Below are 13364 nucleotides of genomic sequence, written 5' to 3'. Positions count from 1 at the left end.
CTGCTGGAGGACACTGGCTTTTTATTCTTAGGATAATAAAACAGTCCTAGTCTTGGGGTCCAACATACACAGAAACCACATTCATGCAGCCTTTGGATTTTCACCTTAGCTCCAGGTGGGACCCAGGGGAAGTGGAGGAGTAATTCTTACAACAGCACTTCTGATAGCGGCAGTGATGTATGAGAACTTTCTGGGTCTTTGTGTTCAGAGCGAGTGCTGTGCATCCTGTGGTGCTGGAGGGGAAGAGCAGCCACTGTGGAAAAGAGTATGGAGGCTCCTCAAAAAATCACATGCTACCGTATGACCCAGCATCCCACTCCTGGATATTTTTCTGAAGAAGGCAAAAACACTAATTTGAAAAGATATATGTACCCCCATGTTCATAGCAACATTATTTATGATAGCAAGATATGGAAGCAACCAAAGTGTCCATCAACAGATGAATGGATAGAGAAGATATGGTGTATATATATACAATGGAATATTACTTAGCCCTAAAAAACTTGCCATTTGCAACAAAATGGATAGATTTGGAGAGTGTTATGCTAAGTGAAATAAGTTGGACAGAGAGAGACAAATACCACATGATTTCACGCAAATGTGGAATCTAAAAACAAAACAAAATGAAACAGGAACACACTCATAGATACAGAGAATAAACTGGTAGTTTCCAGAAGGGAGAGGATGAGGGATGAGTGAAACAGGTGAGGGAGAGGAAGAGGCACAAACTTCCATTGACAAAACGAGTCACCAGGTTGTAATGTACAGCATAGGGCATATAATCAGTAATATTGTAAAAGCTTTGTGTGGTGACAGATGGTAACTAGACTTACTGTGATCATATTTATAACGTATAAAAATATCGAATCACTGTGTGGTATACCTACATCGTATGTCAGGTATAGTTCAATTAAGAAAAATCCATTAGTGTCAGAATGAGAAAGGGTCTGGGAAGATGGCGGAGTAGGAGCACCGCAAGTCCTTGTCCCCTGCCGGAATCGGTCTGCCGTAACTGTCGGGAACTCTGGAGAATACAGAAGGCTTGTAACCCCCAGGGGAGACTTGCAGGGTGGCAGCGCCCCACACCCCAGCCCCAGCCACCTGGCAGGCAGCTGTGCATGGGTCCTGGAGCAGCTTGCACACAACTTGCAGGAGCCAGGGCGGGGAAGGAAAGGACCCTGTCCTCCAGATATTGGGGATCTGTACTCTGATGGCTCATCACTGCTTCTGATCTCACAGGTGCAGAGAAAGAGGCAGGCACCGTTGTACCTCCCCCTCCCCTGCACCCTGCACGCCCGCATTGTTGCAAGACCCTCTGCCTCTTCTGGAGCGTCTTCCAGGGGATTTAAAGGGCCAGAGCCCCCTTTTTTAAAATTATTTTTTATTTATTTACTTTTGGCTGCATTGGGTCTTCATTGTTGCGCGTGGGCTTTCTCTAGTTGCGGCGAGTGGGGGCTACCCTTTGTTGCGGTGCGTGGGCTTCTCATCGCAGTGGCTTCTCTTTTTGTGGAGCATGGGCTCTAGGCACACGGGATTCAGTAGTTGTGGTACATGGGCTCAGTAGTTGTGGCTCACAGGCTCTAGAGTACAGGCTCAGTAGTTGCGGTGCACGGGTTTAGTTGTTCTGCGGCATGTGGGATCTTCCCGGACCAGGGATCAAACCCATGTCCCCTGCATTGGCAGGTGGATTCCCAACCACTGTGCCACCAGGGAAGTCCCCAGAGCCCTTTTTTAATCCCCTGTATTTTTTGCTTTTCCCCTTTCAGGAGCCAGACATTAAAGACTAAGGACATATAAAAATAACTGCATATATGGGGAGAATTAGAATGTGACTACTTGTGCCCAGGGAACGGCTCAGAAAACACTTAAGAAGACATTAACTTTATGCCTCAAGCTGACCCTTGGCACAAAGACAATCAAAAACAAAACCTAGGGAAAGCCAAAGCCTAGGGAAGAGGAAGAATCTGATTTCCAGAGTCACCAAATTGTTAGATGAAAATGCCCAGTGCACAACAAAAAAATCGCAAGGCATACAAAGAAACAGGAAAGTATGGTCAAAATACTTTTTACCCAAAGGAAAAAAATAATTCAACAGTCTCTCCCTGAAAAAAGACCTGATGGTGGATATACTGGACAGAGACTTTAAAACAGCAGTCTTAAAGATGCTCAAAGAACTAAATAGGACATGGAGAAAGTCAAGAAAATAATGTATGAAAAAAGTGGAAATATCAATAAAGACATAGAAAACCTAAAAAACCAAAATGAAATTAGGAGCTGAAAAGCACAACTGAGATGGAAATTTCACTGGAAAGATTCAAAGGCAGATTTAAGCAGAATGAATAAAGAATCAGCAACTATGAATATAGTACAATGGAAATCATCAAGTTTGAGAAACAGAAAAACGATTGAAGAAAAGTGAACAGAGCTAAGAGATATGTGGGCACCACTAAGCAAGCCAACATATGTACTGTGGGAGTCCCAGAGGAAGAAGTTATGGGTGGGGGCAGAAAGAATATGTGAAGATATAATGGCCGATAACTTCCCAAATTTGATGAAAGACACAAATATAAACATCCAAGAAGCTCATGAACTTCAAGTAAGATGAACTCAAAGAGACCCACACTGAGACACTTTATATAATCAAACTGTCGAAAGGCAAAGAATCTTGAAAGCATCAAGAGAAGTGACTCACCACACACAAGGATCATCAATAAGATATTAGCAGATTTCTCACCAGAAACCTTGGAGCCCAGAAGACAATGGGCTGATATATTCAAAGTGCTAAGTGAAAAAAAATTTGTTGATCAGGAATTTTATATCTGGCTAAACTATCCTTCAAAAATGAGGAAGAGGGATTTCCCTGGCAGTCCAGTGGTTAAGACCCCACACTTCCACTGCAGGGGGCATGGGTTTGGTCCCTGGTCTGGGAACTAAGATCCTGTATTCCACGTGACACAGCCAAAAAAAAACGAGGGAGAAATTAAGACAATCGCAGATACGCAAAAGCTGAGGGCGTTAGTGACCACTAGACCTGCCCTGCAAGAAATGCTCAAGGGAGCCCTGCAGGTGAGATGAAGGGACATCAGACAGTGACTCAAAGCCATGTGAAGAAATAAAGTGTTCAGACAAGTAAATACATATGCAGCTATAAAACCTAGTATTATTGTGAAGATGTGTTGTAACTCCACTTTTGTTTTTTTCCCCCATGTTTAAGAGACTAATACACTAAAAAAGAAAAAAAGAATATATCTATATATATTCACACGTATATATATACTTCCAGTTTTGATTTCTGCATGTGAGGAGCTTGGAAATTGTAACTCCATCCTAACAAGTAAAAAGTAGAACAGTCTGAAAAATCAAAAACTCTTCTTGGCGGACACAAGTCAAACTTGCACCCAAGACTGGGGAGACAGGCAAGTACAGTGAATCATGGTTTACCAGAGTAGAGGGTCAGGAGTGCAACCTGGCCTGGGAAACCAGTTCTGGGGCAGAAAAAGTTAAACTGCAGTTGATGGATTTCAGGAGACTCAAAATTGTCAGCAACTGTTGAGAGTTAAAAACTATGGGGGGGCTTCCCTGGTGGTGCAGTAGTTGAGAGTCCGCCTACCGACGCAGGGGACACAGGTGCGTGCCCCAGTCCGGGAAGATCCCACATGTCACGGAGCAGCTGGGCCCGTGAGCCATGGCCACTGAGCCTGCACGTCCGGAGCCTGTACTCTGTAACGGGAGAGGCCACAACAGTGAGAGGCCCACGTACCACAAAAAAAAAAAAAAAAAAAAAAAAAAACAACTGTGGGGGACCCAGTCATAAGGGAGCCCACACAATACTGTGAGATTTACCCCTGGAGCATGAGCAGTTTCCCAAGTAAATATCAGAGCAAAGTCCCCTCAAGCTTTCTGCAGGGGGAGGGAAGGAACCATTTCCTATGTGACAGAGCACTCTGCTCTCCTTAACAAGGCTGCTCTCAAGGAAAACTTGTTAACCAGAGCCTGACCTGCTGGGGTGTTGTCAGAGCCTAACTGACCAGGGGAAGGGAAATGGCCAGCTCCAGCCTCCTCTGGGCAGCCTGTCCCAACCAAGGGGAGAAAAATGACTGAGAAACACTTGTGAAGTTCACAGTCCAGAGGCACAGGCTGAGTAAAAGAACTGAGGCCTGATCACAGGACCATAGAAGGCTTCCCCTCTCCCACACCTCACCTCCACATTATTAAGGCCTACTTATAGTTCCTTTCACCCAGTACATCATGTCTGGCTATCAGGAAAAAATTACAAGGCAAATTACACAGTTAAAAGGCAAAAAAACACAATTTGAAGAGACAGAACAAGGTTCAGAACCAGATAGGGCAGAGATGTTGGAATTATCAGACTGGGAATTTAAAAACATTATGTTTAATATGCTGAGGGCTCTCATGGATAAAGTAGATGACATGTAAGAACAGATGGGCAATGCAAGCGGAGAGATGGAAATGCTAAGAAAGAACCAAAAAGAAATGCTAGACATAAAAAACGCCGTAGCAGATATGAAGACTGCCTTTGATGGGCTTATTAGCAGACTGGATAACACTGAGAAAAGAATCTCTGAACTGGAGGATGTCTCAATAGAATCCTCGAAAAGCAAAAAGCAGGGAGAACAAAGACTGCAAAAACAATGTCCAAGATCTATGGGACAATTACATAAGGTGTAACTTGTATAATAGGAATATTGGAAGGAACGAAAGAGGAAGAAACAAGATTTAAAATAACGACTGACAGTTTCCACAACTGAAATGTCAGACACCAAAACAGGAAGCTCAGAGAACATCAAGCTGGATAAATGCCAATAAATAAATAAAACAAAAAATCTGCACCTTTACATATCATTTTTAAACTAAAGAAAATCAAAGACAAAAACCTCAAAGAAACCAGGAGGGATCTGTCAGCAGAAACTCTACAAGCCAGAAGGAAGTGGCAGGACATATTTAAAGTGATGAAGGAGAAAAACCTGCAACCAAGATTACTCTGCCCAGCAAGGATCTCATTCAGATTTGATGGAGAAATTAAAACCTTCACAGACAAGCAAAAGCTGAGAGAGTTCAGCACCACCAAACCAGCTTTACAACAAATGCTAAAGGAACTTCTCTAGGCAAGTAACACAACAGAAGGAAAATACCTACAATAACGAACCCAAAACAATTAAGAAAATGGGAATAGGAACATATGTATTGATAATTACCTTAAATGTAAATGGACTAAATGCTCCCACCAAAAGACACAGATTGGCTGAATGGATACAAAAACAAGACCCATATATATGCTGTCTACCAGAGACCCACTTCAGACCTGGAGACATGTACAGATTGAAAGTAAGGGGATGGAAAAAGATAGTCCATGCAAATGGAAATCAAAAGAAAGCTGGAGTAGCAATTCTCATATCAGACAAAATAGACTTTAAGATAAAGACTATTAGAAGAGACAAAGGACACTACATAATCAAGGGATTGATCCAAGAAGAAGATATAACAATTGTAAATATTTATGCACCCAACATAGGAGCACCTCAATACATAAGGCAAATACTAACAGCCATAAAAGGGGAAATCGACAGTAACACACTCATAGTAGGGGACTTCAACACCCCACTTTCACCAATGGACAGATCATCCAAAATGAAAATAAATAAGGAAACACAAGCTTTAAATGATACATTAAACAAGATGGACTTAATTGATACTTATAGGACATTCCATCCAAAAACAACAGAATACACATTTTCACAAGTGCTCATGGAACATTCTCCAGGATAGATCATATCTTGGGTCACAAATCAAGCCTTGGTAAATTTAAGAAAATTGAAATTGTATCAAGTATCTTTTCCGACCACAAGGCTATGAGACTAGATATCAATTACAGGAAAAGATCTGTAAAAAATACAAACACATGGAGGCTAAACAATACACTACTTAATAACCAAGTGATCACTGAAGAAATCAAAGAGGAAATAAAAAAATACCTAGAAACAAATGACAATGGAGACACGACGACCCAAAACCTATGGGACGCAGCAAAAGCAGTTGTAAGGGGGAAATTTATAGCAATACAATCCCACCTTAAGAAACAGGAAACATCTCGAGTAAACCACCTGACCCTGCACTTAAAGCAATTAGAGAAAGAAGAACAAAAAACCCCCAAAGTTAGCAGAAGGAAAGAAATCATAAAGATCAGATCAGAAATAAATGAAAAAGAAATGAAGGAAATGATAGCAAAGATCAATAAAACTAAAAGCTGGTTCTTTGAGAAGATAAACAAAATTGATAAACCATTAGCCAGACTCATCAAGAAAAAAAGGGAGAAGACTCAAATCAATAGAATTAGAAATGAAAAAGGAGAAGTAACGACGCTGCAGAAATACAAAAGATCATGAGAGATTACTACAAGCAACTCTATGCCAATAAAATGGACAACCTGGAAGAAATGGACAAATTCTTAGAAATGCACAACCTGCCAAGACTGAATCAGGAAGAAATAGAAAATATGAATAGACCAATCACAAGGACTGAAATTGAAACTGTGATTAAAAATCTTCCAACAAACAAAAGCCCAGGACAAGATGGCTTCACAGGCGAATTCTATCAAACATTTAGAGAAGAAGGAAGTGGCATAGTATTGGCTTGGCCAAAAAGTTCCTTCGGGTTTTTCCGTGCATATTTTTGGCCAACCCAATAATTTGAAAATTGAGTTGGATTAGCTGTAAATATATAATACATTGCAAACTCTAGGGCAACCACTAAGAAAAAAAAGTACAGAAGCAGTATAACCCATATGCTAAAAAGAAGAGAAAATGGAATCATATAAAATGCTCAGTTAAAAGATTGTCAGAGTAGATTAACAAAACATGACCCAACTATATGTTGTCTACAAGAAATCCACTTCAAATATAAAGACCAATATAGATTAAAAGTAAACAGATGGAGGAAAGTATACCATGATAACACTAGTCAATAGAAGCAGGAGTAGCCATATTTCAGACAGCAGACTTCCAAACAAGGAAAGTTATCAGAGATAAATAAGGGTATTATATAATGATAAAGGGGTCAATTCTCCAAGAAGACATAATAATCCTTAATGTATATGTGCCTTAACAGTGTGTCAAACTATATGAGGCAAAAACTAATAGAGTTACAAAGAGAAATAGATGAATCACTATCATAATTGGAGACTTCAACAACCCTCTCTCAGAAAGGGTCAGATCCTGCAGACAGAAAATCAGTAAAGACATAGTTGAACTCAACAACACCATCAGTCAATTGGACATCTACAGACTACTTTGTCCAACAGCAATAGAATACACATAATCTCCAGCTTGTATGGAACATTCACCAAGATACATCACATTCTTGCCATAAAACATACCTTAATAGATTTAAAAGAATAAAATTCATACAATGTCAGCTCTCAGACCACAATGGAATTAAACTAGAAATCAGTAACAGAAAGATAACTGGAGAATACATGGAGATTAAAAACATCACACTTCTAAATAACACATGGGTCAAAGAAGAGATTTCAAGAGAAATTTTAAAATAATTATAACTAAATGAAAAACACAAATTACCAAAACTTGTGGGATGCAGTGAAAGCCATGCTTAGAGGAAAATTTAATGCATATATTACATTACAGCATTCAATGCATATATTACAAAAGAAGAAAGATGTAAAATCAGTAATCTAAGTTTCCACCTTAAGGAACTAGAAGTCCAGCAAAAGCAGAAGAAAAGAAATAATAAGAATCGGAGTGGAAATCAATTAATTTGAAAACAGGAAATGAATAGAGAATATCAATGAAACCAAAAGCTGGTTCTTTGAAAAGATTAATAAAATTGATAAGCTTCTAGTCAGACTAAGAAAAAAAGAGAAATTATGCTAATTACTAACAACAGAAATGAAAGGAGTCATCATGACATCCCATGGACATTAAAAAGATAATAAAAGAATACTGTGAACAACTCTGTGAACACAAATTTGATAACCTTGATAAAATGGGCCAATTTCTTGAAAGACACAATCAGCCAAAAGTCACACAAGAAGTAGACTATCTGAATAGGTCTATATCAATTAAAGCAATTGAATCAAGAATTAATAACCGGGCTTCCCTGGTGGCGCAGTGGTTGAGAGTCCACCTGCCGATGCAGGGGACACGGGTTTGTGCCCCGGTCTGGGAAGATCCCACATGCTGTGGAGCAGCTGGGCCCGTGAGCCATGGCCGCTGAGCCTGCGCGTCCGGAGCCTGTGCTCCGCAACAGGAGAGGCCACAACAGTGAGAGGCCCGCGTACCGCAAAAAAAAAAAAAAAGAATTAATAACCTTCCAAAACAGAAAGCACCAGGGCCAGTTGAGTTCACTGGTGAATTGTATCAAACATTTAAGGAGAAATTACACAAATTCTCTACAACCTCTTCCAGAGGATAGAAGCAAAGGGAATACTTCCTAACTCTTTCTATGAGGCCAGTATTACCCTAATATCAAAACCAGACAAAAATATTACAAGAAAAGAAAACCACAGGCCCATATCCCTTAAAGAAACTATAAAACTCCTTGAAGATTACATAGGAGAAAATCTAGATGACCTTGGGTGTGATGATGACTTTTTAGATACAACATCAAAGGCATGATCCATGAAAGAATCAATAGCTAGACTTTGTTAAAATTAGAAACTTCTGTTGACAGTGTCAAGAGAATGAGAAGACAAGCCACAGACTGGGAGAAAACATTTGCAAAAGACACATCTGATAAAGGACTATCATTCAAAATATATGAAGAACTCTTAAAACTCAACAATAAGGGGGCTTCCCTGGTGGCACAGTGGTTGAGAGGCTGCCTGCCGATGCAGGGGACACGGGTTCGTGCCCCAGTCCGGGAAGATCCCACATGCCACGGAGCGGCTAGGCCCATGAGACATGGCCGCTGAGCCTGCGCATCCAGAGCCTGTGCTCCGCAACGGGAGAGGCCACAACAGTGAGAGGCCCGCATACCGCAAAAAAAAAAAAAAAAAAAAACCCAAAAAACTCAACAATAAGAAAGCAAACAACCTGACTGAAAAAAAGGGCTTAAAAAAGCAGGGAGACTGCTTCACCAAAGAAGACTCTTCATCAAAGAAGACATATAGATGCCAAGTAATAATATGAAAAGATGCTCCTCGTCATACATCATCAGCAAAATGCAAATTAAAGCAAGACACCACTACACACCTATGAGAATGGCCAAAATCCAGAATACTGACAACACCAAATGCTGACAAGGATGTGGAGCAACAGGAACTCTCACCGTTGCTGCTGAGAATGCAACACGGTGCAGCCACTTAGGATGACACTTTGGTGGATTCTTACAAAAAACTAGGCATACTCTTACCATACGATCCAGCAATCATGCTCCTCAGTATTTACCCAAAGGAGTTGGAAACTTACATTCACACAAAAACCTGCACACGTTTACAGCAGCTTTATTCATAATTGCCAAAACTTAAAATGTGGAAGTTCAGTTTGTGGCTTCAAATCTCAGAGGCCAAGATGTACCTTTAATAAGGTACGTTTGGAAAAAGATACAATTAGGCCTACCCCTCATACTGCACACAAAAGTAACTCCAGGGACTTCCCTGTGGTCCAGTGGCTAAGACTCTATGCTCCCACTGCAGGGGGCCCAGTTTCGATCCCTGGTCAGGGAGCTAGATCCCACATGCCGCAACTAAAGATCCCGTGTGCCACAACTAAGACTGGGTGCAGCCAAATAAACAAATAAATAAATATTCTTTTTTTTTAAAGTAAACTCCAACTGGATCAGCAGGTCTACATGCAAAAATGAAAATATACAAGTAATGAAAGAAGGCAGAGCTGAGCTCCTGAGTGTGGGGAAGCTTCCCAACTAGGAGCAGGTAAAGAAAAGACTGATAAATATGAAAACATACAATTGACAAAAATTCTGCATGGGAAAAGGACTTCAGAAGCAGATTCAAAAGACAAATGATAGATGGGGAGAAATTATTTGCAATATATATTGGATATAAAGGGCAAGTACCCCTATTAATTGAAGAATTTTTATAAAGTGAGGGGAGATGACCAAAAATACAATGGAAAATGGACAAAAGCTACAAACAAGTTACAAAGACAGATGGCCCTTAAACCTATGAAGACATTCAGCTCCACTCATAGGGAAATGAAGATTAAAACTATACTGAGATGCTACTGCTTACCCATCAGACTGGCAGATTGAAAAAGGTTAACATATTCTATGGGCCCTGTGGAAATGGGAAATGGTACCACCCTTGTGGAGGGGAATTTGGCAATACCTAGCAAAACTACCACGCATTTACCCTTGGCCTAGCATTCCCACTTCCAGGAATTTGCCCTAAAGATATACCTCAAACAATTTGAAAATACAAATACATAAGGTTATTCTTTGTAGCATTATTTGCAGTTGCAAAATATGGGCAACCACCTAAATGCCCACATGCAGGAGATTGACTGAATACATTAGTGCACATCCATATAATGAAGTACTGTGGTTCCAAAAGATGAGAGAAATCCCTGTGAATAGATGGGAGTGATTTCTAGGAGACCTCCAGGAGATGTGAAAAAAACAAAGAGCATATGGAATGCCACTGCCTTTTGGGAAGAACGAAGGGGAATAAAGAATATGTGTATTTGCTGGTATTTACAAAAAGAAACACATGAAGGATAAACCAGAAAACAATGACATTTGCTACAAAAAAACGGGGAGGAGTTATGGGAGGGAGGGAGCAACTTCCCTGAGCATGCCTTCAGGAAGAGTTCGGACGTCTAGAAGAGTGTATGGTCACGTTCTACCAATTAAACAGGAGGGGGAATCGGATCCTAGGGCTGAAAGTAAATGAAAAGTGAATCAAAAGAAAAAAGTAACAAACTGAGATGGGTAATCCAAGGAATTTATAAATGCAGTATTGACAGTCGTGGGCAAGGGAGCAAAGTGCATGAATCCAGACGTCTTGTTTGTATGGCAAAGGGATCCCGAAACTATTTATCATCTTGAGCAATCACAGTTGACCCTTGAACACCACAGGTTCAAACTGCACGGTCCACTCATACGTGGATTTTTTTCAATATATTGGAAAAGATTTTGGAGACTTTCGACAGCTTCAAAAAACTCACAGATGAACCATGTAGCCTACAAATATTGAAAAAATTAAAAAGGTGTGTCATGAATGCATGAAACATATGTAGATGTTAGTCTGTTTTATCATTTACTACCATAAAACATACATGAATTTATGATATAAAGCTAAAATGTATCAAACCTGAGGCACAGGACTTCCCTGGTGGCGCAGTGGTTAAGAATCCGCCTGCCAATGCAGGGGACATGGGTTCAATCCCTGGTCCGGGAATATCCCTTATGCTGTGGAGCAACTAAGCCCGTGCACCACAACTACTGGCCCATGTGCCACAACTACTGAAGCCCGCGTGCCTAGAGCCCGTGCTCTGCAACAAGCCACTGCAATGAGAAGCCCGCGCACTGCAACAAAGAGGAGCCCCTGCTCGCCACAATTAGAGAAAGCCCGCACACAGCAATGAAGACCCAATGCAGCCAAAAATAAATAAATAAATTTATTTAAAAAAAAAAAAACCTGAGGCACACAACACGTGGCTCCATTTGAAGTGCAGAGAAAGGAAGCAAACGTAAAGATGCCATATGAAGTCCTCACTGCATGAATTAACTGTAGCACCTACAGTAATAATGCTGCAGCCACCCCTGCTGCTGCTTCCGGAGCACGTGTTCCCCTCATCCGCCTAGAATGCCGTGTGTGCTCACCCCCTCTGGAGCAGGTGGTCTCTCCAGTAAACCGCAATCTCTTGTGGTTCTTGCGGATTTTTTCATTGTATTTAGTGCAACACCATGAACCTTGACCACCACCACGGGACCCACGAAGTGCCCTGGCAATGCTGCAAGCACTCCCAAGACGCAGAGAAAAGGCAAGACGTGAAGAGAAAAAGATGAATGGCTTGATGTGCATTGCAGAGTGAGGTCTGCAGCTGCGGCTGCCGCCACTTCAAGATGAATGTAAAAAAGAAAAGGGAATCCATGAAGCTGGCACTGCAGCTACACCAGCAGGCAGAAAACCTTGCACTTCTTGTGAAACACCTTTTTATTTTTATTTGAAAAAGCAGCTTTTAGGCGGGCGCAGGATTGCCATAAGAAAGGTGCACCTATATAGAATCTAATAATGATTCGAGAAAAAGCAAAGTCATCATATGACAACTTAAAGCGAAAGGGAGGCGAAGGTTGTAAAGCTGGAGAATTGAATGCCAGCAAAGGATAGTTTGATGATTTTAGAAAGAGATTTGGCTTTTAAAATGTCAAGATAAGGCTTCCCTGGTGGCACAGTGGTTGACAGTCCGCCTGCCAATGCAGGGGACACGGGTTCGTGCCCCAGTCCGGGAAGATCCCACATACCGCGGAGCGGCTGGGCCCGTGAGCCATGGCCACTGAGACTGCGCGTCTGGAGCCTGTGCTCCGCAAGGGGAGAGGCCACAACAGTGAGAGGCCTGCGTACTGCAAAAAAAAAAAAAAAAAAAAAAAAAAAAGTCAAGATAATGGGAGAGGCAGCGCAGACAAGTTCTCAGACGCTGTTAAGAAAATCACTGGGGAGAAAGGACATCTGCCTGAACAAGTTTTTAATACAGATGAAACTGCCCTATTCTGGGAAAAAATGCCACAAAGGACATTCATCAGTAAGGAGAAGCAAGCAGCAGGATTTAAGGCAGGAAGGAATGGGCTGTCTCTATCATCCTGCACAAATGCGGTCGGGTTTATGGCCAGGACTGTGCTCATCTGTAAAGCTGCTGACCCCCAGCCTTGCAGGGAGAAGATGAACAGCAGCTGCCAGTCTTTTGATTGGACATCAAAAGGGCCTGGGCAACTAGAACACTTTTTCTGGATTGGTTCCATCGATTCCTTGTCCCTGAATTCAGGGAGCACCTTGTCAGGAAGGGACTGCCTTTTACAGTTCTTTTGATACTAGGCAACGCGCCTGCCTGCCCAGAATCCCATGAGTTCAACACCGAAGGCGCTGAAGTGCTGAAGTGGTCTGCTTGCCCCCAGACACAATGTCTCTATACAGTCTCTAGGTCAGGGGGCCATAGGACCTTTAAGGCTCATGACACACGACACTATATAGAAAGGATCATCAACGCTGTGGAAGAGAACCCTGATACAGAGAACGTCATGAAAGTCTGAGAGTCGGGGAGGATCATAACACTGAGGATGCCATCGTTGTTAAAAAAAAAAAAAAAAACAGCCGTGAGAGCCATCAAGTCCAAAACAATACATTCCTGCTGGAGAAAACTGTCCAGATGCTG

The sequence above is a fragment of the Mesoplodon bidens genome (assembly GCF_964165515.1).
Source record: "Mesoplodon bidens genome assembly, chromosome: 11".
Classification (NCBI taxonomy): domain Eukaryota; kingdom Metazoa; phylum Chordata; class Mammalia; order Artiodactyla; family Ziphiidae; genus Mesoplodon; species Mesoplodon bidens.
Note: the sequence above shows the minus strand (reverse complement) of the source record.